This window comes from Macaca thibetana, chromosome 20, assembly GCF_024542745.1.
Source record: "Macaca thibetana thibetana isolate TM-01 chromosome 20, ASM2454274v1, whole genome shotgun sequence".
In the NCBI taxonomy this organism is placed as follows: domain Eukaryota; kingdom Metazoa; phylum Chordata; class Mammalia; order Primates; family Cercopithecidae; genus Macaca; species Macaca thibetana.
In genome coordinates this window covers 7,022,259-7,048,989 of record NC_065597.1, presented here as the reverse complement: position 1 = coordinate 7,048,989, position 26,731 = coordinate 7,022,259, and the positions used below count along the sequence as shown (strand labels likewise).

The 26,731-nt window shown below is 37.2% G+C and overlaps 1 long non-coding RNA gene across 1 annotated transcript in view; it reads right to left on the bottom strand.

Annotated features, from left to right (window-relative positions):
• The window catches only part of LOC126944970 (uncharacterized), an 82,313-nt gene that overhangs the window by 36,509 nt on the left and 19,073 nt on the right, over nucleotides 1-26,731 (bottom strand). Inside the window, exon 2 of the long non-coding RNA XR_007722249.1 lies at nucleotides 5,759-5,821. This is a non-coding gene — a long non-coding RNA (uncharacterized LOC126944970). The remainder of the gene's footprint in view (nucleotides 1-5,758; nucleotides 5,822-26,731) is intronic.

The window sequence follows — 26,731 nt, the reverse complement described above, 5'->3', positions numbered from 1 at the left end:
AATAATCTAAACTCCCACATCAAGAACCTAGAAGAAAATAAACCCTAGCAAACAGAAAGAATGAAATTAATAAAGAACAAAGACAATAAAATGGACAGCAAGAATGATAGAGAAAAATCAATGAAACAAACAGCTAGATCTTTAAAAGCTTAATAAAATTGAAAAATTTCTAACAAGAGTGATTTAAAAAAGAGTAGACACAGATAACTAGGAATGAAACAGAACACATTATTACAGACTTTGCAGACATTAAAAGAAGGAAACTACTATGAGTTTCATGACAGAGGTAAACTTGGCAATTTGAATAAGATGGGCTAATTTCTCAAACAAAACAAACAAAATATCATAAGCTACCACAATTCACTCAACGTGAAACAAATATTCTGAATAGTCCCCTATTAAAGAGATGTAATTCATAATTTTAAAACTTGATAAAAAACATTAAATAGTACAGCTAATATTTTTTTCAGTGGTGAGATTCTTAATGCTTTCCCACTAAAATTAGAAACAATGCAAGGATGTTTGCTATTGCTGTTTTAATTCAGCCCAGAGCTAAAAGCTATAAACAGGCCAATAAGGCAAGAAATAAAAGACATACAGAAATGAAATAAGGAAATAAATCTGTCTCTATCGCAGATCACATAGTTGTCTACATAGGTAGTTCCAAGAATTTAGGACTAATAAATGCACTCAGTAAGAGGCAATTTAAAAATAAAACTCCCAGAACTAATAAATGGGCTCAGCAAGGTCACAGGATATAAGAAAGCAAAAATCAATTGTATTCATATATACTAGTAATTAACATGGAAACACATATTTAAAAATATAGCATGATTCACATTATTTCAAAAAATAGGTATAAATTTAACAAGACATGTTCAGGACTTGTATGCTTCAAACAATAAAGCATAAAACTTTGGTGAAAGAAGTTTAAAGGTCTAAACAAATTAAAAAGTGTACAATATTTATGGATTGTAAGTCGCCATAATAGAGATGTCAATTGTTCCCAAACTGATGTGTAGATTTATGCAAATTCTCCTAAAATGCCAGCAAATTTGTTTGTTTATATAGGCAGGATTATTCTAAAATTATACAGAATTTGAAGGAACTAGAATAGGTTAAAAAAGCTGTGAAAAATAATAAAAAGGGATAAATTGTTCTACTAAATTTCAGACTTCTTATATAGCAACAGTAATCAAGACCATTTGATTTTCATGGGGGAATAATATGTATATCAGTGGAAGCCAGAAATAGACACACACAAAAGTGCCCATGTGATTGCAAAAGCAATAGAATGAAAAAATAGTCTTTGTAACCAATGGTGCTAGGCACACACACATACACACACACAATTCTCAACCTAACTCTCATACCTAATACATATATTAACTCAAAATAGATTATAGATTTAATGTAAAATATAAAACTGTAAAACTTTTGGAACACAAAAAATTGTGGAAGCAATCCATATGCCTAGCAATACATGAATATTTAAACAAACTCCGGTTTATCCCATGGACTACTACTGGGTAATAAAAAGGAACAAGCTATTGATACATATAACAACATGGATGAATCTCCAGATAATTATGATGAATAAAAAAGTCAATCCTGACAGATTAGGTACCATAAGCTTCCATTTATATAACATTCTTAAATCACTAAAATATACAGATGGGAACATAATATTAGTTGCCAGGGATTAAGGAAGGCATGAGGCAGGAAGGAAGTGGTTGCGGCTTTAAAAAGACAACATGAGGAATTCTTGTGGTGATGGAAATGTTCTTTGACTCGAATGTATCATTGTCAACAACCTGGTTATAATATTGTACTATAGAAAGATGTTATCGTTGGGTGAAGCTGGATAACATCACAAATCTTTGTACTATATTCTAAAACTACATGTGTATTTACAGTTCTCTCAAAGTGAAAATAATAGAAAATTAATTTATGATGAAAAAACAGAAAAAAAAATAAAAAATAATATCCTAGTGAATAACCCAAAACTAGTGAGAACAGAGAGCTTGCTATGTGTCCATTCTATGCCCCTAGGCTCAAAACAAAGAAGGAGTTATTCAAACCAAGGAAAGAACTGTATTAAAAAGTCTACACCATAATTAGTATGGCTCAATGAAAGAATATTTCAGGGAGGGAAATGGGAAAATACAGATTCCAGCTTCCCTTTGCTCCCATCCAGTGATATGTGGACAGAATATCCTAGTGGGTGCAACAAATTGAAATATAAAAGGAAAATGAGTCTATTGTACTAGACTGGGACAGAGAAGCAGGGGGTGTGTAAGCTCAAATAGACTTTGGAAAATCTTGATGCTTTCATTCCAGGAAAAATTTGTTCAGAGATAGGCTTTTTGAAATTGTTGTCCACAGGTCTTGGATATACTCATTATAATGTGTAGCTTTTAGGTGCACATAGCAAAACTCAATTCGTTACCTGAAAATGGGAAATATTCATTTCAGTCTCCAACATTGTAATGGATATTAGATGAGAAAATAAAAACTTTTAAAATATCACCTGGAGCAACAAAAATTACCTAATTTTTTTCTTTTATAACCTGTTCCCTTGAGTCTCTTCTCATCCTTTGTCTCTTGCTTACACATAAGTTAAGATAGTGAAAATTAATGTATTTTATTCTACCTTCATGTTTATTTTTGCATAGTCTCTTCTAGACCTTGTTTAAAGGCATCTATGGTGGTACATAGTGACGGGTATATTGTTTTCAGAGACTGGTGCCCATATAAATAACAACAGATATTCTGAAGAGAAGAGAGATTGACTGTTCAGACAGACTCTTGGTGGGTAGCAACTCAAGCATTATGGAGTTCAAGGCCTGGATTTAATTCTGCAAGGAAAACAAAATTCCACCCTACTGGTTACCCACTAAAGTGGAACCTCATATAAATGTAACAAGCAGAGAGTGAAAAAAATGGTCTATACATGAGAGGCAGAGGCCCCAAGACACTAAAGTGTCAAGAAATGAAAGGAAGAGTAATATTCAAGACGGAAAGCATAATTAACTGTCTGAGATTCAAAGGTTGGAGACCAAGAAAATGACCACTGAATGCACTGAAAAAAATATTGATGGCCTGGCTGGGTGTGGTGGCTCATGCCTGTAATCCCAGCACTTTGGGAGGCCAAGCCGCGGGGATGAGAAGGTCAGGAGATCAAGACCATCGTGGCTAACACGGTGAAACCCCGTCTTTACTAAAAAAATACAAAAAATTAACCGGGTGTGGTGGCGGGCGCCTGTAGTCCCAGCTACTTGGGAGGCTGAGGCAGGAGAATGGCTTGAAGTCGAGAAGTGGAGCTTGCAGTGAGCGGAGATTGCGCCACTACACTCCAGCCTGGGCACAGAGCAAGACTCCGTCTCAAAAAAAAAGAAAAAAAAAATATATATATACACACACACACACACACACACATATACATATATATTGATGGCCTGCCAGGAGGTAATTGAGTTAGAGGTTACGTGAGATTATATAAGAATCAATGAGATTTATATCTCTAAAGAAATAAACAGCTTAATGTGTATATTTGCTGTATCATTATTGATCATGATGATCATAATGACAATAATAATGATGTTTTATATATGAAAGTAAGTGTAGTACCGTTTGTTCATTCTTAGAGCCCATAACTTATCCTCTGATTTTTGGTTTATATTGTCACTTGTTACTATGATAACTTAGGGAATACCAGTTTTTAAGAACACACCCTGAGAATTGGGATTCTCCACACATAAATATGAAATTTTTCCAGTTTTTAAATATTTTCTCTTAAAAGCATTTCTTTCAATATTTCTGTCATGCTATATAAGCAAATTACAATTAGAGCTGTCCTCTAGACTCTTATTAGTCCAGTTCCACTTTGAGGAATTGTATTTATAGTTGGTGGAGGGGTTGGATATTTTCAAGAACTTTTAAAGCATGTATGTGAACATTTGGTGTACAAAGTTCTTTAATAAATTAAGCCTAAGAAAAAAAATCAAATGGAGTCACAATTATGTGGAAGTCTAGTGGATTTGGGATAAATGATCCATCTTACTACTTTTATACTTTTTATACATTTGTATATGGTACCAATGTATTCATTAACTTATTCAACTATTCACTAAATTGTCATCACTATGGGCAAGCGCTCCCTTGGGATTTAGGGGGAAGCTACTTAATTGAGCTTATACTTCTGAGAGAGAGAACATTACACATTTCTAATGTAGCGATAAATGCTATGAAGATGAAGTAAGGGAAAAGTCTACATAGAATAGTGCAAGCAATTTAAAGAGACTATTTTAGATTGGCTGCTGAGGAAGAGCCCCTTACAGGAACTGGCATTTCTCTGTATATATGAATGAATGGAGGGAGCATATAAAGCTATCTGAAGAGGGAAATATTCTAGGCAGAGGAAGTAGTGAGTACAAAGCCTCTGATAAAGACATGTGGTATTTCCAGAAGTAGAAATACAATGAGTATGGCTAGAGCTGAATAGGAGAGCAGGAGAGTTTCAAGTGATACAGTCGCAGTGATACAGTTAGAGGATTTATTATATTTGACTTAGTCAGCCACATAGGGAATTTTAGTTTTATTCTGAATGTGATGAGAAGACCCTGGAGTTTTTTGAAAAGGTAAGAAACATTGGATTCACATTTAATGGATTCACCCTGGCTGCTGAATGGAGAATACACTGTAGAATAGCAAGAGAAGAACCAGAGAAACCAATTAGGCTATTGAATAGTTCAGGTAGGAGGCTATAGTGGATTAGACCAGGATTCAGACTTGAAGGCTATGCGTAGATACTCTCTTCTGTACATGGTTTGAAGTATGAATCCACATGATTTTCTGACTGATTAGATGGTTGTACAAAGAAAAGAGACAAATCATAATAGGGTTTTTGGCCTGAACAATGGAAGGAAAGGCAATGCCAGTATTTAGCTATTACTTGAAATACATGGTTTTTGTTTTAGCATCACAGTGGGTGATAATCATCTCTGAAAATCAAAATCATGTTTTGATTCTGAAAGACTGGAATGTATATGTCAAAATTTCTACATTATACATATGGGCAAAAATCCATACATTATGAGAAATGAATTCAGTTTATCAATATGGAGTTTCACTTTTTGTTAACTTTTGAGTTTGGGTTGATGCCTAAAGTCATATGCTTAAAAGATCCTATTTTAGATTCAATAGTGCAAGAGTTCATGATAGTATTTTAAGATCTTTAAAAAAATAAAAAAAGAAATTCCAAAATCTATTATCTTTTTATACTGCTTAATAATTATGACTATGACTCACTCAAATCAACCTTTCAAGTAACTTGTCATAAAATAAAGGACAAGTCACAGGTACATTAATAAGAAGTTAGTAAAGAGAATAAATGCATTATCCTGTAGCTTTCACTTAAGTTTAGAACCCTCCAAACTAATCATTAAAGTTAATTTCTGATAACATGTCCTAAAATTGCTCTTTCAAATTAATTTTCACCTTATACTTCATATTAAATTCTAAAAATCCTTTTATGATGTGTATTAAATGGTTATAGCAATTCCATTCCAGGTTTTCATTCAAAAATCGGAAAGATGAGATGTGGTAATTTACATATGGCCATATAATTATCCTGGCACAGAGATTCAGAAAAGACAGATTCCAACTCAGTGTACAATGACACAGAAATGGAAAGAAATGACACACCACGTAGCTTTAATAATCACTTCATTATCAATTAGTGTCATGAATAAATTACCTTCTTAAGTGAGAAATTACAGACAGCCTTACATAGCCGAACAAATCTGGCAGTGGATGTCTTCTGCAAATAAAGTGGAAATACTGTATTTAGTTAGCTTCAATTTTAGGAGCTGTTATGAAAATAGGATTAAAAAAAAAGACAGTTGAGTATAAAAACATGTATCTGGCATGTATAACGACACACCTACCAAGGCACCTGGTGTTAGCCCCAGGGAAATACCTTAAACATTCCTTGATTACATTCCAAAGTCTTTCCAGAAAGCTTAATTTGAAGATTAAACTTGTTTGCCTGAAATGGTTGAACAGAAGGATGGAAGACTGGAAAATATAGAGCAGGTTTATCAGGCTCAGGTTGTATCTTGATGGCCCATTCTGATGATATATGAGTTTAAAAAAAAAAACTACAAAATGAAAATAATCACAGAAAGTAGCTACAAGTTTATTGTAAGGCATCTCTGAGTTAATACATATCACACATTTAGATATTAATTTTCCTAATTATAATGCCTTTATGCTGCATTCATAAACAAGCACAGTTTTGAATACCATAGCAGTGTATATCACTCAGCACAATTAATAGCTTAGAGTCCTCTGTAATGTTCCTGTTTTAGTTCATGCCTCTTTCTTCTAGGGAATATTCCGAGGTTGCTCTAGGAAGTAATGATCTTTACTCCTTCAGGACTAGTCCTTAATATGCAGAGCCATATAGTCTCCATGTCAAAAAGTGTTTTAATGGTTACACTGCATGGCCTCCCTTTAGTAATTTCCCCTCTGTGATGCCTCTGCAAGTAATCACTGGGTCTCTACCCTTCTAGAGCAAGAGAACAGGTTCCATCTGATGTGGTGGTGGAAAAAGAGCACTAATCTAGCAAGCAGAAGTGGCTCTTCTCTTACCAAGTGATATGGTTTGGCTGTGTCCCCACCCAAATCTCATCTTGAATTGTAGCTCCCACAATTCCCACATGTCACGGGAGGGACTAATTGGGAGGTAATTGAATCATGGGGGTGGGTTTTTTTTCCCATGTTGTTCTTATGATAGTGAATAAGTCTCATGAGATCTGATGGTTTTATCAAGGGGAGTTCCCCTGAGCAAGCTCTCCCTTGCCTGGTACAGTGTAAGGTGTTTCTTGCTCTTCTGCCATGATTGTGAGGCCTCCTCGGCCATGTGGAACTGTGAGTCAATTAAACCTCTTTCCTTTGTAAATTACCCCATCTCAGGTATGTCTTTATTAGCAGTGTGAGAACAGACTAATACACTAAGGTTCCTAAGGTAGATCTCTTTATTACTGTAAACCTCTTCTTCATAACATTTGAGGAGACTTCAAAAAGTTCACAGAAAAATGGAAATAAATGATAAAAATGAATAGTATAAACTTGATTTCTCAATGTAAGCTCCACCAAGGTCATGACACCTTTGTAAGCCACAACGTCAGCCATTTAGTTTAACCCTAAAGAACTGAGAGTTCTGGGAGTTTAACCATACCAATGAAGTCTTTTATAAATTATTAACTGAAAAAAAAATGGGTTATCTTTACATTGAAAAAAATATTTTACCTTTTATTTTGGATTCAGGGGTTATGTATTAGGTTTGTTACATGGGCATATTGTGTGATGCTGAGGTTTCTGGTACAGTTGGTCCCTTCACAAAGGTAGTGAGCAAGTACACAGTAAATAGTTTTTCAGCCCATGCCCTTTTCCCCTCTCCCCCCAGTAGTCCCCAGGGTCTATTGTTCCCATCTTTATGTCCATGTGAGCTCAATGTTTACTTCTATTTATAAGTGAAAACACGTGGTATTTGGTTTTCTGTTCCTGCATTAGATTGCTTAGGATAATGGCTTCCAACTGCATCCACGTTGCTGCAAAAACACATTTCATTCTTTTTTATAGCTGCATAGTGTTCCGTGGTATATATGTACCACACCTTCTTTATTCAATCCATAATTGATCGGCACCTAGGTCAATACCATGTCTTTGCTATTGTGAATAGCATTGTAATGAACATACAAGTTCACGTATGTTTTTGGTAGAATGATTTATTTTCCTTTGGGTATGTACCCAGTAATGGGATTCCTGAGTTGAATGGTAGTGCTATTTTAAGTTTTCTGAGAAAACTCCAAACCCATTTCCGCAGTAGTTGAACTAATTTGCGCTTCCACCAACAGTGTATAAGTGTTCCCTATTCTCTACAGGCTTACTATCATCCATTATTTTTTGATTTTTTAACAAATGGTGCTGGGATAACTGACTCGCCAGATGTAGAATATTGAAACTGGACCCTACCTTTCACCGTATACAAAAATTCGCTCCAAAATAATCAAAAATTTAAATGCGAGACCTCCAACTGTAAGAATCCTAGAAGAAAGCCTAGGAAATAACCTCGTCATCATCAGCTTTGGCAAATAATTTATTCTTAAGTTCCCAAAAGCAATTGCAACAAAACAAAAATTGACAAGTAGGACCTAATTAAACTAAAGAGCTTCTGCACAACAAAATAAATAATCAACACAGTAAAGAGACAGTCTAAAGAAAGGGGAGAAAATATTTGCACACTATGCATCCAACAAGTCTGATATCCAGAATCTACAAGAAAATGAAACAAATTAACAAACAAAAAATAAATAATCCAATTAATAATAGACAAAAGGCAGGAATGGACACTTTAAGAGACACAGTAGTGGCCAAGAAACATGAAAAAATGTTCAACATCACTAATCATTACAGAAATGCAAATGAAAACCACAATGAGATACCATCTTGCAGCAGTCAGACTGGCAGTTATCAAAACGTCAAAAAATAACAGATGCCTTTAAAGACTTGTTAAGCTTAGGAAGCAAGAAGTAGCCAGAAAGAGCCAAATCGAAATTGTAAGATGGATGCCTAATGATTCCTCATCAAAACTGTAAAAACATCACCTTTGTTTGATGAGAGGAATGAACAGGAGCATTGTTGTCGTAGTGAAGGACTCTCTGATGGAGCATTCCTGGGCACTTTTTTCTGGTAAATTTTTGCCTACATTTCTCAAAACACTCCCATTATAAGCAGATGCTTTCATTATTTGGCCCTCCAGAAAGTCATCAAGAAAAATGCCTTGAGCATCCCCAAATTCATTGCCATAACCTTTGCTGTTGACCGGTCCACTTTTGCTTTGACTGAACCACTTCCATCTCTTGATAGTCATTGCTTTGATTATGCTTTAACTTCAGGATTGTACTGGTAAAGCCATGGTTTATCTCCTGTTCTAATTCTTCCAGGAAATGCTTCAGGATCTTGACCCCACTTGTTTGAAATTTCTATTGAAAGCTCTGCTCTTACCTGTAGCTGATCTGGGCACAAGAGTTTTGGTACCCATCCAGTGAAAAGTTTGCTCTACTCTAATTTTTTGGTTAGAATTGTGTAAGCTGAAACAATTGAGATGTCTATGCTGTTGGCCATTGTTTGTACTGTTACTAGTCTTCTTCAATTAAGGCATGAACAAGAGGAATTCTTGTCTTCCAAATTGATGTAGATGGTCTGCTGCTGCAGGCTTCATCTTCAGTGTCATCTAATCCTTCTTAAAATGAGTTATCCATTTTAAACTGCTGATTTTTTGTGTCATTGTCCCCATAAACTTATGAAGCATCATTCCATTCACCATTTTCCACCCAGGCTTCCCCATAAATGTAAGTTCTCCAATTTTTTATTTTATTTTATTTTATTTTTGAGACTGAATCTCGCTCTGTAACCCAGGCTGGAGTGCAGTGGCACTATCTCGGCTCACTGCAAACTCTGCCTCCCGGGTTCATGCCATTCTTCTGCCTCAGCCTCTAGAGTAGCTGGGACTACAGGTGCCTGCCACCACACCTGGCTAATTTTTTTTTTTTTTTTTTGTATTTTTAGTAGAGATGGGATTTCACCACGTTAGCCAGGATGGTCTCGATCTCCTGACCTTGTGATCCACCCGCCTCAGCCTCTCAAAGTGCTGGCATTACAGGCGTGAGCCACCGCACCCAGCCCTGTTCTCCAATTTGAGTAAAATTTATGTTTCTCTGAAAGAGGCTCTTTTCAAACTAATATCTTATCCTTATTAGTGCCTCAAACTAGACCCTGTTCAGACATGTTATAACAAGTGTATACAACTTTATTTTGGTGCAAAAATTTTGAAACTTATGCATAGTTTTATTATAATATGCATTTTCCATGAACATTTTGAAGAACCCTTATATGCTTGTCTGTAGAAATGACCTCAAAATATTCCTTGAGCGCTATGATTCTGTTATCTTGAAGTATCTCATTTCATGTTTTATCCTCTGTTGTGTAGAGTTCTTTAAACATACACAATCAATAGTGGAAGAAATGACTTACTTTGATACAGCATTAGTGAGCTATTGTGCAATCAACAAAATGACCATACAAATACACATAACAATTTCAGAATAAAACGTTGAATTAGATTTTCAATGATATGTTACAAATATTTTTAAAAGACTTGTTATAGAAAAGATTATAAAAGATCATGCAAATATGAACATGCTTATAGAGTGAACAATTATAAGAACTTTCCAAATTTTAAATGTATTTATATAACTTACATATAGCCCTTAATAATGTAGTACAAGGAAATAGACATATTTTTATATTGAGCCAAAATAACCACCCTGCCACTTTCAATAGACTCCTCTTTTCCCTCTCACCCCCCCGAGAGAATCTAGTCTCTGTAACATCACCTTTCCAGTAATTTAAAGGTAAATTGCATACTGGTCTATGTTTTTTTTTTTTTTTTTTTTTTTTTTCCCCAAATGAAATCTCTGACTTCTTTGGTTATTTCTCTTAGGGCATTATGTTTAAACCAGCACCATTTTGTTTTATTTAATGTCCTTTTAAAAGTGAACAACAGTCTTCCTGTGGTCATCTGACAAACCCAGGGCTGTCATTATCCTAGTTCTAATGAGTATGCAATTTCTATCACTATAGCTGAAAATTAATTAGCGTTTGAAGTAACCACATCACATGGTTGACTAGATTTACTGTCATCCTTAGTCCTACATTTTTAAACATGCATTGCTTCTCTGCTTTTTTCCCATCTCATATTTTACTTTATCGAAGTAATTATTTTGTATATATTTTGTACATATTTTTTCTATTTCTTCTTCCCAGTGGAGTCAACAACTTGACTAACTTTATATCCCCTACAAATGCAATGCAAATGGAAAATAAAAAAATGTTAAGCCACCGAAACAGAGGTTATCAAAATTTTGAATGAAAATGCATCAAATAAGTAATCTTTTATGCAGATTTTTAGGCTCAAGTTTAAGAGATTCTTATCAGTCTGATACATGTGGAGCCCTAGGAATTGCTTTTGAAGGCATTGCCAGGATGTTTTGAAGCAGGTGACTTAGGGATCCACTATTGAAAACTGTTATCGAAAACAACTATTTTCTGAGCTGTTCTCAGGCACTAATTATACTAGTTATTTAAATAGTTTTTAGATTTCACCAAAGATCCTGCTAAATAGATATTGCAGAAGAGCCTCCAAGTCTTGGAATTTTAGGATGAAACTTGCTCACTTAGTTTCTACTGCATACCTGAGCACAGAGAGGTCTGAAATATTTGATTGCATCAAATACTAAGGCTTTTGGTACCTATCTCTGAGGATATATACATCTATCAGCATATCCATTTGTTCATTTGTCTAACATTTATTCATTGAGTGTGTATTATGTGCCAGGTACTATGCAAGTCTATGACATAAGATGAACTCTTCTTACTCATAAACAAAACTAAACAAACAAGCATACAAAGCCACAGCTAGTCACCAGCCATTCTTAGACTTTATCACATTAAAGGCATAGAAATGTCCACTCTCGTTGTTCTTTGGGTATTATTATACGTTCTAAGCTTATTTCTGCTCTCCCAGTTCTGTCCTATATATTGTTTCCTTGTTGGCTCTTTCATTTTCAACAATCTCTTTAATTCAATACTGCCTTCTCAGGGCTTTCTGTGTCATTTATTAGGGTTCTTCATGTATTCAAACAATGATCTATTTGGTCAGATACACCATGAATATCCGCATGCTACAGATCAGGACACATGGGTGAAGAGGAGGTAGATACCTTGACCAATGTAGCAAAGATACTAAGTAGAAGAAAAGTATTAGAACGATGCTCTTACTTTCAACCCAGTCTATTTCCATTTCCTCATGCTGCTTTCAAAACTGCATGGTGCCTGGCACATTTTCACTTGACAGATGCTCGTGAGAAAAAATGATGCAATTTGATATGCCCCTGACAATACTAGGCAGTTTAGTGCTAAGACTTATTCCAAGTGAATATTGATGGCTCGATTCAATGTATAAGGCATTGCATTTTGAAGTCCACACAATAAGATGCAGGTGATAAGAATCCAGAGAACTTGGAGTGAATGAGACAGAAATAAGCAAGCATATAATATCCCTACAGGACCTTTGCCTTACTCTCAATTGAGCCTAACCTTTCATGCTCATTAAGCTATAGCCACACTAGCTTCCCTTGTAGTCTAAGAACTTTGGCTATGCTCTTTTTCACCTCAACACTTGGAGGTACATTTGTTTCTACCTAAAATACTCTCAGCCCTCTTCATCGGATGGCTTCTTCTTGTCATTCAGGCCCCCAAACAAATTTCACCTTCTAATTGGCATCCTCTTTTGCCTATTGATTCCCTCTGTTGTTTCCTTTGTAGCACTTTAGAATGTCTGAAATACGCTTTATTTATTTGGTTATTATCTATCTCCCTCACTAGAATATGGATTAAGAAGTAGAAATTTTTGATTTATTTGCAAGTATAACTCTTTAAAAACAAAATCTGCTGAGCAATAAGCACTCAAATATATAGGTGAATGAATTAATGAATATGAAGCTGTTATATGCAAATAACTATGTGTGCTCAGAGACAGAATAAGGTGAAATGGAAGATCACTATATCCATTATCAGAAGTTGTATGTATGTTTCATTGAGATTGTTCTGAGTTATCGTAGGATGAGTAAGACTTGCATAGTAATTATTAAATCCCATAATGGCTATTTACTTAATCTTTGCTTAGAAAAATAAAATATACTTAAGGATACACTGTATTTCAAGAATATTCCTCCAAATAAGTAACTACTACATATTTCACATATATTACAATTTTTCATTGTTCAATCTGAAAACACTTTTATTCTCACCTCTAAAAAATATGTCCCTGAATGGCATTATCTGTCACTATTATTCCTTCTAACAGATCTTTGTCATTGTTTTTTCCACTGGTTTCAACCACCAGGAGCAACTAGAAATGATGAATGGTAGAAGAAAATCTGGCTGCATTCTCTTTAATTTCCTGAGTAGTAAAGTAAGGCACAATACTTTGTTTCTTTCTTCAACAAAATTGTTTCTTTCTTCTTTTTCAGTCCCTTTTCTTTTCTTTTCTTCTTTCTTTTCTCTTTTCTCTTCCTCCCTTGCTTTTTCCCTTTTTCCACTTTATATTGACTTAGGATACTTTAAGCTTTGGAATGAGATGCATTTACAGAGTACAATATTAAAAATTTGCTCATGATATTATGGCTTGCTTATTCAATAGGTTATTTATTTATTTATGCATCATCCTTGGGAAATACCTCTCTTGGAAACACTCACCTTCCAATAGTGAGAAACACCATTCCATTTGGCTTTTTCTGCATATGGTTCGATAGAAATCCCTTTCAAATTTAGAAAGTCAATGCATTATTTTTTGGGAAATTCTCTTTGGAACTCGGGGGATTTGTTAAAATTGATTGGATTAAGTGCCAAGAAAAGAGAATATGATTTTCTACACATATGGTTCCTTCCTGCTTAAAAATACAGAACGGAGTGGGGACAATACATGTCACATTCTACAATCCTGCTTTCAGCTTTGAACGTAATTACCCATTTGGTCATGATCTTGGGTTGTTTATTACTCTCTCTCAGCCACGGTTTCTCCACCTTATACTAGTGAAAACACCTCAAGCCTGCTATTGAAAGGATTAAAGGGAATAAATAAGCATTACATGTACTAAAAGCTTTTGTTTTTCCTTTTCAGAAAGGATCACATGGTTTGGAAATCATTAAAACACACACACACACACAGACACAGACACACACACACATAAGAACACCCCCCACAGGCTGGGTGCAGTGGCTCACGCCTGTAATCCCAGCACTTTGGGAGGCCGAGGCTGGCGGATCACAAGGTCAGGAGATTGAGACCATCCTGGCTAACACAGTGAAACCCTGTCTCTACTAAAAATACAAAAACAATTAGCTGGGTGTGGTGGCGGGTGCCTGTGGTCCCGACTACTCAGGAGGCTGAGGCAGGAGAATAGCATGAACCCAGGAAGTGGAGCTTGCAGCGAGCCAACATCATGCCACTGCACTCCTGCCTGGGCGTCAGAGTGAGACTCCGTCTCAAAAAAAAACAAAAAACAAAACACCTGCCACATACATACATGCACATAAATATACACACAAGAAATGCAATTTGTTTAACAGTAACTCTTTGAAAAAAAGTCTTCCAATTGGTTCCAATTTTATTGATTACGCTTGTCTCAGTCTTCTTACATTAAAGGATCAGGTGCTTCTATTTTTCAAGGAGATGTGGTTAGTATTACAGTATTATTTTATTCTCAGAGTAAAACATTTAAGTTGTATGTGGAAACTTATGAGAAGATACTGAACACCACTCTAAGTAGAGATAAGCCTTCTTCTGAAAGACCTCAGATGGAAGGAGACCCAGAAGTGGGTGTTTTAATTGAGGATTTTTAAGATGAAGAATGCCTCTTCAATGATTCAGAGAAACACAAGATGAATATAGTAATTTTATGACTTACGGGTCTTGGGGGTTACACAGCATGTTTGGAGGCCACATACATACTTGGTTCCAGGGCATTATCCAAACAGGTTTTCTGTGGGAAGGTTTAATAGATGGGTTTAAAGCAAGAAGGCATGAGTTTTAGGTGTTCACACTTTAACAGTCAGGTGGTCACAGATGTCTGTCTACACAGTCCATGTGGTCCGAGAGGGGCCAGTCAAGTAGGTTATATCTAGTTGTTTCATAGGCAAGTGACCACCAGGAGGAGGTTGTATTAGGCAGATACCTAGATTGACAACTCTGAGGAACTGGGAGGAAGTGTAGAACTAGCCACAGTGCAAAGGATGACTGACCCCTGCTTCTGGTCTGAGAAAGTTGAACTTACCTTTCCTTTTTTTTTTTTTTTTTGTTTTTTTGTTTTTTTGAGATGGAGTCTTGCTGTGTTGCCCAGGCTGGAGTTCAGTGGCGCGATCTCCGCTCACTGCAAGCTCCGCCTCCCAGGTTCACGCCATTCTCCTGCCTCAGCCTCACCAGTAGCTGGGACTACAGGCGCCCGCCACCACACCTGGTTAATTTTTTTTGGTATTTTTTTTAGTAGAGACGGGGTTTCACCATGTTAGCCAGGATGGTCTCGATCTCCTGATCTCGTGATCTGCCCGTCTCAGTCTCCCAGAGTGCTGGGATTACTGGCGTGAGCCACCGCGACCGGCCTGAACTTATCTTTAAAATGGATGTTGATGAGATGGGTGCAGCTACCAAAGCTAAGCAGATCAGGGAGCAACTTTAGTCAGAAGATGAGGGGGGTGAAGAGGATATCACAGCAATCTAAAATTATAAGAATTCCCTACAGTGAATTTCAAGTGGAAAGTTTCAAAGTCAAAGAAGAGTTGTTTGCTACCGGGTGCGGTGGCTCATGCCTGTAATCGCAGCACCGTGGGAGGCTGAGGCGGGTGGATCATGAGGTCAGGAGTTCGAGACCAGCCTGACCAATATGCTGAAACCCCATGTCTACTAAAAACAAACAAAAAAAAAAGTTAGCCGTGTGTGGTGGCATGCACCTGTAATTCTAGCTACTCAGGAAGCTGTGGCAGGAGAATCACTTTAACCTGGGAGGTGGAGGTAACGGTGAGATCAAGCCACTGCACTCCAGCCTGGGTGACAGAGGGAGACCCTGTCTTAAAAAAAAAGAAAAAAAGAGTTGTTTGCTCTAGTGAAAGACTATTGTTGCAAATAGAGACTAGAATAATCAAAGGCACATATATTTGACAGTTGTTTTGTTTATTATTATTATTATTAATTTAAATGAAGATAGGGTCTTGCCATAGGTTGCCCAGGCTGGTTCTGATTGCTGGCCTCAAGTAATTCTCCCACCTCAGCCTCTCAGGGTGCTGGTATTGCAGGCGTCAGCTACCACGCCTGGCCACATGTATTTGAATTTAAAAGAAAAAACAATGAAATTTAAATATCCTAAATAAAACAAATATTTGAATCAATACTTCTGGTCTGAGACTTGAGATGTCAGAGTCATGCAGAGTGAAACTCGTCAGCAGATGAAATTGTTTCAAATAGGTATTTCATAGTAATTGACATAGTTCTCTGAATGTAGTAAAAGTGAATGTCAACAAATAGATTCCCATGACAGTGGCCTGCCGGCATACGGATGCTGTCTTGTGAGGGAAAGTTTGAGTGGAGAGGAACATATTGTGATTCCATTTGGGAGCCAGCAGGAGACAGAGATCCTTTGAAATGCTAAGAATAAAATAGACATTCTCATTAGGAGAAAAGCGAGCTTTGACTTGGAAGTTTTCACTGTTCTCACCCAATTCAAGGAAGAGAGACAAGGATATAGAAGAAGAAAAATGTTTCGTCTGACTGAACTCAGATTGATATTTAGTCTCACTGGAAATCATAATGGAAAGTAACAAGTGACTTTGGGCTCCAGCTTCCTGAGGTATAAAGTTTAGCTCTTACACTAACCAGTTCCACAGATCTCTACATATATTTTCATTGGATTTCACACATCATTATAAATCTATTGTAACATAGCATAAGGTTTGTTATTTGAATAACATGTAATAGCCAGGCACAGTGGCTCATGCCTGTAATTCCAGCACTGTGGGAGGCCTAGGTAGGTAGATCCCTTGAGCTCAGGAGTTCAAAACCAGCCTGAGCAACATGGCGAAACCCTGTCTCTACCAAAAATAGAAAAAGTTAGCTGGGCACGGTGGTGCGCACCTGTGGTTCCTGGTACTCAGGAGGCTGAGGTGGAAGGATCGTTTGAGTCTGGGAGGTGGAGGTTGTGGTGAGCTGAAGTTGCACTGCTGTACACCAGCCTGGGTGACGGAGCCAGACCTCATCTCCAAAATAAAATAAGTAAATAACATATAATAAAATACACATTGATTTTATTTACCAGTAAATATTTTTATATAAATATTCCAATATTTTAAAAAAAATTGGTAGCATTTCTAGGCTCACACGTCATACTAAGGTGCTCAAAATTTGCAATATTAATCAAACAGGTGGAAAAGTAATGTTACGTAGCTGTAGAAAAGTCTTCATTGTAAAAGGTGATACTGACTTACAAGTTTCCCATTTGAGGAAGTCATCATGCAGACAGAATTCAAGCATTCTATGAGAAATTGACTTGGCCTTTTGGATCTTTCTCATGTCTAATACTTTGTGCATGTGAAATTACAAACATTTTGTTAAGAAATCGTAATCACATGTAATTATGGGGTACAGAGTGATGTTACGATGTATGTACACAGTGTGTAATGATTGAATCAAGCTAATTAACATATCCATTACCTTAAATACTAATATGTTCCTCCTGTCTAACTGCAATTGTGTACCCTTTGATCAAAATCTCCACATTCTCCCCACCTCTCAGCTGCTGATAACTACCACTCTACTTTTAGTCTGTATCTATGATTTCTACTGTGTTATTTTCCACACATAAGTGAGATCATGTGTATTTGTCTTTCTGTGTGTAGTTTATTTCACTTGGCCTAATATCCACTAGGTTCATCCATGTTGTCTTTTGTGTATTTTTTATTTAACTTTTATTTAAAGTTCAAGGGTACATGCCTGGGTTTCTTTTTTTTTTTTTTTTTTTTTTTGAGACGGAGTCTCGCTCTGTCACCCAGCCTGGAGTGCAGTGGCCGGATCTCAGCTCACTGCAAGCTCCGCCTCCCGGGTTTACGCCATTCTCCTGCCTCAGCCTCCCGAGTAGCTGGGACTACAGGTGCCCGCCACCTCGCCCGGCTAGTTTTTTTTTATTTTTTAGTAGAGATGGGGTTTCACTGTGTTAGCCAGGATGGTCTCGATCTCCTGACCTCGTGATCCGCCCGTCTCGGCCTCCCAAAGTGCTGGGATTACAGGCTTGAGCCACCATGCCCGGCCCATGCCTGGGTTTCTTATACAGGTAAACTCATGTCACGGGGTGTATGGTGTACATCTTACTTCATTACCCAGGTATTCAGCACAGTACCTGAGAGGTATTTTTTTTCTGATCCTCTCCGTCCTCCCATTCTCCACCACCAAGTAGGTCCTAGTGTCCATTGTTTTCTTGTTTGTATCCATATGTTCTTACTGTTCATCTCTCACTTGTAAATGAGAACATGGGATGTTTGGTTTTCTGTTCCTGCGTTAGTTTGCTGAGAATAATGGCCTTTAGCTCCATTCATGTTGCTGCAGAGGACATAATCTAATACTTTTTTATGGCTGCAAAGTATTCCCTGGTGTATATGCACCACATTTTCTTTATCAGGTCAACCATTGATGGGCATTTAGATTGACTCCGTGTCTTTGCTATTATGAATAGCACTGCAATGAATGGACATGTGCATGTATCTTTACGGTAGATTCCTGTGGATATATACCCAACAATGGGATTTCTTAGTCAAAAGGCAATTCTGTTTTAAGTTCTTTGAGGAACTGCCACACTGCTTTCCACAATGACTGAACTAATTTATACTTCCATCAGCAGTGTATATAAGATGTCCTGGTAGTCTTGATTCTACTTTCATTCATTCAATATATATTGTTGTAATCCATACCCTCATGAAGTTTATAATCTAGAAGAGAATATGGTTAAAAGTACATTAAAAAATATAATGAACTAATTTCAACTTTGGCAAGTGCAGAAGAGTACAAGTGATGTTATAACATAACTCAGGCAGGCAATTTTGTTTAACCTAGGAAGGGCATACAAGATTAACTGTAAAGTATAAATAGGTATTGGTGTAGAACCGTGTGTGCAAGGAAGGATAGAGGAAAATAAGTTCAGTCATGAAGGACAGATGTTTAAAAATTTTAAACTGAGAAAAATAAAACTTTCTGCAGCAAGGTAAAAGATAACTACCTGTTGCACAGAAAATAAAAAGACAGAAAATATCTCTAAAGGTCTCCTAAGTCATAGTGAGGGGTTTGGAATTTATTTTAAGTTCAGTGGAAAGCAATTAAGTAATATTAAGAAAGAGAATGATATAACCAGGACTGAATTCAATACATTCTATTAATGATTAATTGACAGTCATTTCTCCTCTCTTTTTCCATTTCCTCACCTGTAAAATGAGAACATATGGTCATTTTTAATAGTTGCATTTTTTATAGTCTATTATGCCGTAGATTCTTTTCTGGACACACACACAATAAATCAACCTATCCAGACACTGGGCATTTTATGAGTCATGGAAGAGATGTGACATTTAAATTTCATTCAGACCTGCCCATTAGCAAATGTAGTAAGAGGGAATAGTAGCTTCCCACTCACTGGCTATATGGGGGCCTGGGAAGTTTCTCAACTGCTCAATGTGCAATTGCCCTATTTTTATATTTTTGTTTCATTTGTTAAGTGGAAGGATAGTAATATTTTACTGGTAAATTTCTGCATACACCAAGTGATTTTTTTAGTGGCTTATCTCGTTCCCTTCTCTGAGACACTTGAAAAATGTGATTCAGTCTCAATTGGAATTATTTCCCCCTTTCATCCTGCCTCCTGCCAATGTCTACCATTTATTTTTTGTCAAACCAAAGACACTTTCAAGCCTTCTAAGAATAAAAATGGTGTCACATACTCACATGAAGCCTAGATGTTTAAAAATCTTAAGCTGAGAAAAATAAAACTGTCTATAGCAGGATAAATAAAAAAGAATTTGACTACCTGTTGCACAGAAAAAGCAGAAAAGAATCTCAAAAGGTGTCCTGATTCATGGTGAGGAGTTTTGCCTGTGAATATGATGGAATTTGGTGTCATTCATACTTTTGGTGAAGTAAAGCATAGGGGAATTCCAAATATTTATTTAGGTTTTAAAAATGCAAAATGAAAAAAAAAAGAAAGGTGAAGTTAGTCATTGCCTAACTTAATAGTCTCAACCTTGAACTGTGCCAAGGCACTACTATTTTTTACTATATCAGTGCTTGTGTGTGGAGCCTGAGGATATCTGCACATTTCTGTGCAGTTTGACACTGATTCTCTCTGATCTGAGCTACCATGAAACCCACAGGGCCATCTATGTGTCCTGTTGACATGCTGGAATAAAAGCCTCGGCCCAGGTTAGGCACCAGCTCTTTTTACTCCTGTTCAAATAGGTTTACAATGGCGATTCCTGGTCTTTTACCATTGCCATTTGTTTTCATAAAAAGTCAGAGGCTAAAAGAGATTTCTTCCACAGCTGACATGATGTAATTATTTTCCCCTAGTGTTTCATGGTGAGAGTTTGTCTTCCATTTACTGACTTACAGCTCTGGTGGTTTGCCTGGTTTCACTTAAAGATGCACCTCAGTTTTGTTTTCAGGGTAAAGAATAAAATACCAGACACAGTGAAACATTAATCACTTGCCCCAAGTGGAAATGCGAAGGACATTTTGGGATCATAACACTAAATAATGTTTGTTATATTTTTTGTGTGTGATAGTAATAAAGCTCATGATACATACATAAAAATTTAAATAATTCATTTTCTTCTCAAACATCCTCAGAGAGAAAGAACATCAAAAGCTGACATCTCCTGAACCATAGCATATTTATAAAATGTACTAATAATTAATAAACATCACTGAGATATGTTTTCAACAGTTAGGAGGTCAGCCCTTTATGTTTGTGCATGGCTTTGTGCCTGTATACATTCCCTAGGAAGGCTAAAAATATTATTTGCAAAAACTGCTTCCCCTCTTCCTGATATATTATTTTCGAGAGAGAGTCAGATAAAGTAGACTTTAGAATGGGTTAAGAAAAGAAAGACATAAATTTAAGGGTTAAGAATGAAAATATATACATTTGAGGGCCAGATGTGTTGTAAACCCTTTGGAAGGACAGTCTCTTGCTCAATCTGGGCCTCACTGGTGTCATTGGTGACTGTAGAGGATTCAGCACATGCTCTAAAAGATCCTTTCTCAATTTGAATATTTACTATTTTTTTTTTCTTGTTTAATCTGTGAAAACCTCAAAAAAAAAAAAAAACACACAACCAGAGTAAAATATAAGAAACTTAATTTACAAGAACGTTCTGATGAATTTTATTTGTAATTTGTTCTAGACCAGTGTTAATTTTGAAGCATTTAAATGTTTAACTCTCATAATGTTTTACAGAAAAGTATTAAGGTTGCTGAAACAACCATTGTCAGAAATAGTAAGTTTTCCATGATTTCATCATGTTTTCTAAGAAGCTTATTGAGATTTGAGAAGAAAGATACCTCAGCCCACAAAATATATAGAATAAAATATAAACCTCATTCTACAGTATTATGTATTCTACGGGCTAGTATTAAAAATCCAATAAAAATAAAAGGTGAAATAGAAAATAAGTCATGAATAAATTCAAAGGGCATCAATGTGTTTACTTGTGAACTACCACAATAGTCTCTGAAGATGCTGGCCCTTAAAAAAAAAATATATATATATATGTGTATATACATATATATATTTTTTTATATATATGCACACATATATATGTACATATATATAGAGAGAGCATATATATCTATATATCTATATCTAGAGAGAGTATATAATATATAATATGCTGATAATGATATGGGCAGTGAAATTCAGGCTTATACAGTCTCAGATGGAGATGAGGAACCTGTTGGGGAACTGAAGTAAAGGTGACTCTTGTTAACATTGTAGCAAAGAGACTGGCTGCATTTTGCCCCATTCTAGAGGTTTGTGGAACTCTGAACTTCAGAGAGATGATTTAGTGTATCTGGGGGAAGAGATTCGTAAGCAGCAAAGCATTCAATAAGTGACTTAGGTGCTATTAAAGGCATTCAGTTTTATATGGAAAGCAGAGCATAAAAGTTTGGAAAATTTGCAGTCTTACAATGTGATAAAAAGGAAAATCCCATTTTCTGAGGAGAAATTCAAGCCAACTGCAGAAATATGCATAACTAATGCGGAGCTGAATGTTAATCCCCAAGACAATGGGGAAAATGTCTCTGGGGCATGTCAGAGACCTTCACAGCAGCCTCTGCCATCATAGGCCCAGAGGCCTAGGAGGAAAAAGTGGTTTTGAGGGCTGGGCCCAGGGTCCCCATGCTGTGTGCAGCCTAGGGAGTTGGTGCCCTGCATTGCAGCTGCTCTAGCCATGGCTGAAAGGGGCTAATGTAGAGCTCAGGCCATGGCTTAAGAGGGTGCAAGCCCCAATCCTTGGCAGCTTGCATGTGGTGTTGAGCCTGCAAGTGCACAGAAGTTGAGAATTGGGGTTTGAGAACCTTTGCCTAGATTTCAGAGGATGTATGGAAATGCTTGGATGCCCAGGCAGAAGTTTGCTGCAGGGGCGGGGCCCTTATGGAGAACCTTTGCTAGGGCAATGCAGAAGGAAAATATGGGGCTGAAGGTCCCACACAAAGTCCCTACTTTGGGCACTGCCTAGTGGAGTTGTGAGAAGAGGGCTACCATCCTCCAGACCCCAGAATGGTAGATCCACTGACAGCTTGCAGCTTGCTACTGGAAAAGCTGCAGACATTCAATGTCAGCCCATAAAAGCAGCCTGGAGGGAGGCTGTACCCTGCAGAGCCACAGGACAGAGTTTCCCAAGACCATGGGAACCCACCTCTTGCATCAGCATGACCTGGATATGAGACATGAAATAAAAGGAGATCATTTTGGAACCTAAAGATTTGACTGCCCCACTGGATTTCAGACTTGCATGGGGATTGTAGCCCCTTTGTTTTGGCCAGTTTCTCCCATAGGGAATGGTTCTATTTACCCAATGCATGTACTCCTACTGTATCTAGGAAGTAACTAAGTTGCTTTTGGTTTTACAGGCTCATAGGTGGAAGGCGCTTGTCTCAGATGAGACTTTGGACTGTGGGCTTTTGAGTTAATGCTGGAATGAGTTAAGACTTTTGGGGACTGTTGGGAAGGCATGATTGCTTTTGAAATGTGAGGACATGAGATTTGGCAGGGGTCGGGGCAGAATGATATGGTTTGGCTCTGTGTCTGCATCCAAATCTCATCTTGAATTCCTATGTGTTGTGGGAGGGACCCAGTGGGAGGTAATTGAATCATGGGGGCAAGTCTTTCCCATGCTGTTCTCATGAAAGTGAATAAGTCTCACGAGATCTGATGATTTTATGAAGAGGAGTTCCCCTGCACAAACTCTCTTTCTTTGCCTGTTGCCATCCACGTAAGACATGATTTGCCCTCCCTTGCCTTCCAACATGATTGTGAGACTTCCCTAGCCCTGTGGAACTGAAATTCCATGAAACCTCTTTCTTTTGTAAATTGCTGAGTCTCAGGCATGTCTATCAGCAGGATGAAAATGGACTAATACAGCTTTTCTTTTTAAACCTCCCTTATAATATAGGGGTAATTACTCTCTTCTCATGCTTTCACCTTCAAGTTACTTTATTTTGGCTTATCATTGTATGTTTAAATGTATTTGTTTCTACACCAGCTCCATATTTTGTCTGTGTTACATGTTAAGTTAAATTTTAATGTATTTAAAACTTAAAATAGGTGAGATGAGAACCTAAGAGTTGTTCATATTTACTTAACCCTTACTGTGAACTGCAGACTATGTTAGACACTATCCACTATTAACCCATGACATATGGAGTGACCCAAATTTGTGTCCTGTGTTATTAGGAACACAACGATTAAACACACACACACACACACACACACACACGAGGAAAAGAACATTTTTGTTATTTACTTAGCCTTTCCTCTGATAACTAAGCTATCTTTATGAGATGTATATCCAATTATAGGGGCTGGAGTTAGTGAAAGTTTTTAGGGCATCCAAATAAATGAATAACAACAACTTAAAATTATTAAAATAAAAGGATTGAAAACCTCACATAGAATATAACATAAATTACATTCATATAAATTTTACATCGTCCCACAAATACACCTAAATGCTAATGGTAACACTTACTTTACTTTGTGTGTAAATGTCATGGGATCAGGAATTATATTTTCTCTACTCTTCTAAAATTTTTAGCATAGTTATATTACTTTTACTATTGAAAAGTAATTATTTTAAAATAACTTAAAATTCCCACATGGTTAAATGATTTCCTTGGTTCAGGAAAAATGTTTCTATTTATCAGTGTGGTTAGCAATTTTTCTAACTGTGTTTATCCATTCAATTTTAGGTCTGTAGCTGTTCTTTTTTTCAAACTAAACTCTTTCTCAAGAATGGCCCCAGTTTAGGTCAAATCAAACCATCTGAGAAAAAGGTTTACACTACATTATAGTAGGCCAGTTACAAAACTCCCTGGGTTTTTCCTTGTGGCTTCTATTGTAGTTTACTCCCTATGGTAAACCAATCACTCCACACAGCCCAGCACATCAAAGAGACCTACACAATCTTCTTCTGCACAGTCAGGCTTCTCAGGTAGAAGAACATGCCTGTTGGCCGGGCGTGGTGGCTCACGTAATTCCAGCACTTTGTGAGGCCGAGGCAGGCGGATCATGAGGTCAGGAGATCGAGACCATCCTGGCTAACACGGTGAAACCACATCTCTGCTAAAAATACAAAAAATTAGCCGGGCGTGTGTTGGGCGCCTGTAATCCCAGCTGCTCGGGAGACTGAGGCAGGAGAATGGCATGAACCTGGGACGGGGAGCTTGCAGTGAGCTGAGATCGTGCCACTGCACTCCAGCCTGGGCGACAGAGCAAGACTCCGTCTCAAAAAAAATAAAAAATAAAAAAGAACATGCCTGTTGAGCAATAACCTCTGCAGATATTCCAGAACGTCATAGAGACCTTCCCCATCTCTTGCTGCAAGAGGCAGATTAGAAAACCTACCTGTGAACATTGTCAAATTCAATTGTTTTTAATAAGCACGTGTGTGCTTTCATGTTAACACCTTATTTAAAAAAAAAAAAAGTGTTATTGGTGGAAACCAATTTAAAATTAAAGTCACAATTATGGGAAAATTCCACCTGCCTGAAAATACATAAACACTCCACCAGGCTATCTGCATTTTCCATGTACAGACAACAGCATGCAGAGTTGACAAACCATGGACTTTGGAATTAGAAGAAGCTAGATTTGAGAGACATGGCATCATTTAGCAACTGGTTATCTTACGTTAAAGGTGCCTCAAAAACAAGACTCTGGAATCAGTATGAGAAAGAATAGGTAAATTTATTTGGAAATGACTAACAGGACACATCAGATGGGAGTTGAAAAATGACAAACAAGAGGAAGAAAATAAGTTCAGGAGCACAGAGAGGCACAGATGAGTATTAAAGGCAACTGGGGCTCTATTCCATTGGAAAATTCAGGGAAGCATTAGAGAATATGTTTTTAGAGCTACCCCTTCAAAAAAGCAAGAAAGTGCATTACACTTATTCCTATCACTAATTGGTGAAGATAAATAGGGAAGCTATTGAGAAGGTGCTTAGTGCATGTGAATGCTTCCTGGCATATAGTTTGTGATATGCAGAGGCAGGTGTTTTTTTTGTTTGTTTTTTTTTCTTCCATTTCAAGGTGTTGACTCTGGACATTGTTCAGAGAAATATCTCCTTTCCCTTATCTTAACTGCTCATCTTTGTCTAATTTCTAACTGAAAAGCTTTGAAACTGATTGAAGAAGGCATGTCAAGTGTTTCCTAAGTAGTACATACATCGAGTGTGAGTTCAGGACAAGCCAAAGCTGCTCATGAATGGCAAAGATTGCTCAAAACCAGTTTGGTGGGTCAGAGTCAGTCATGGCCAATCAAAATCAGTCAGAGCCAGTCAAGGCTGATCATAACGAGCCATAACTGATCTAGACTGGTCAAAGTTGGTCATAACCGGTCAAGACTAGTCAAAGCCAGTCATAACAGGTCTGGATTTCTCAGAAACACTCATAGCCATTGAAAGCAAGTCGTAACTGGTATAGATCAGTGAAAGATTATCATAACCAGTTGTCAATTAACTGGACCAACCAGAGTCAGACATAATAGGTCAAAGCTGATCATCAACAACCTAGACTGATCAAAGTCATTCATAACTGGTCATTACCAGTCAGAGATGGCCATAGCTATTTATAACTGGTGTAGAGCAGTCAAAACCAATTATATTTATGTGTAGCTGGTCTAGACCAGCCAGAGTCAACCATAACTGAGCAAAACCAGTCATAATCAGTCTAGACTAATCAGTCTGTCATAAATCATTCATGGCCTGTCAAAGCCAATCATGTCCTGTCTAGACCCATCAGAGATGGTCCCAGCTGGTCAAGTTCAATCAAAGCCAGGCATAACTGGTCAAGACTGGTCTGCGCTGTTCAAAGTCAGCCAAGATGGATCATAACCTCTCATAGTCATTCAGATCCCTAAGATATAATAATCCAGAAATCTGTTATTTTCTGTTATTTTCAATCTGTGAATATTAAAATTTGACAAATACTTTGCATAAATAAAGTTTTATGTGAAGTGGAACTGTATAAGGTCAATAAAATAGAGATTGTCTACTTTAGGCAGGGGTGCAGCGGTGCAGAGACATAAATCAACACACACATGTTCCCCATTACCCTACACATGGACCCTTCAGGTACATTTGAGAAACTCTGGAACCCTGGAAATTCATTAAAGTAGGCCTAATCAGCTGGGCTAGTCCATGGCTTCCTGAAGGTGAGGACAGGGATGGAAGCAGGCATATGCATTTCTGAATGGCATTCTTCCTGGTACACAGTGCAGTACATCTAATTAT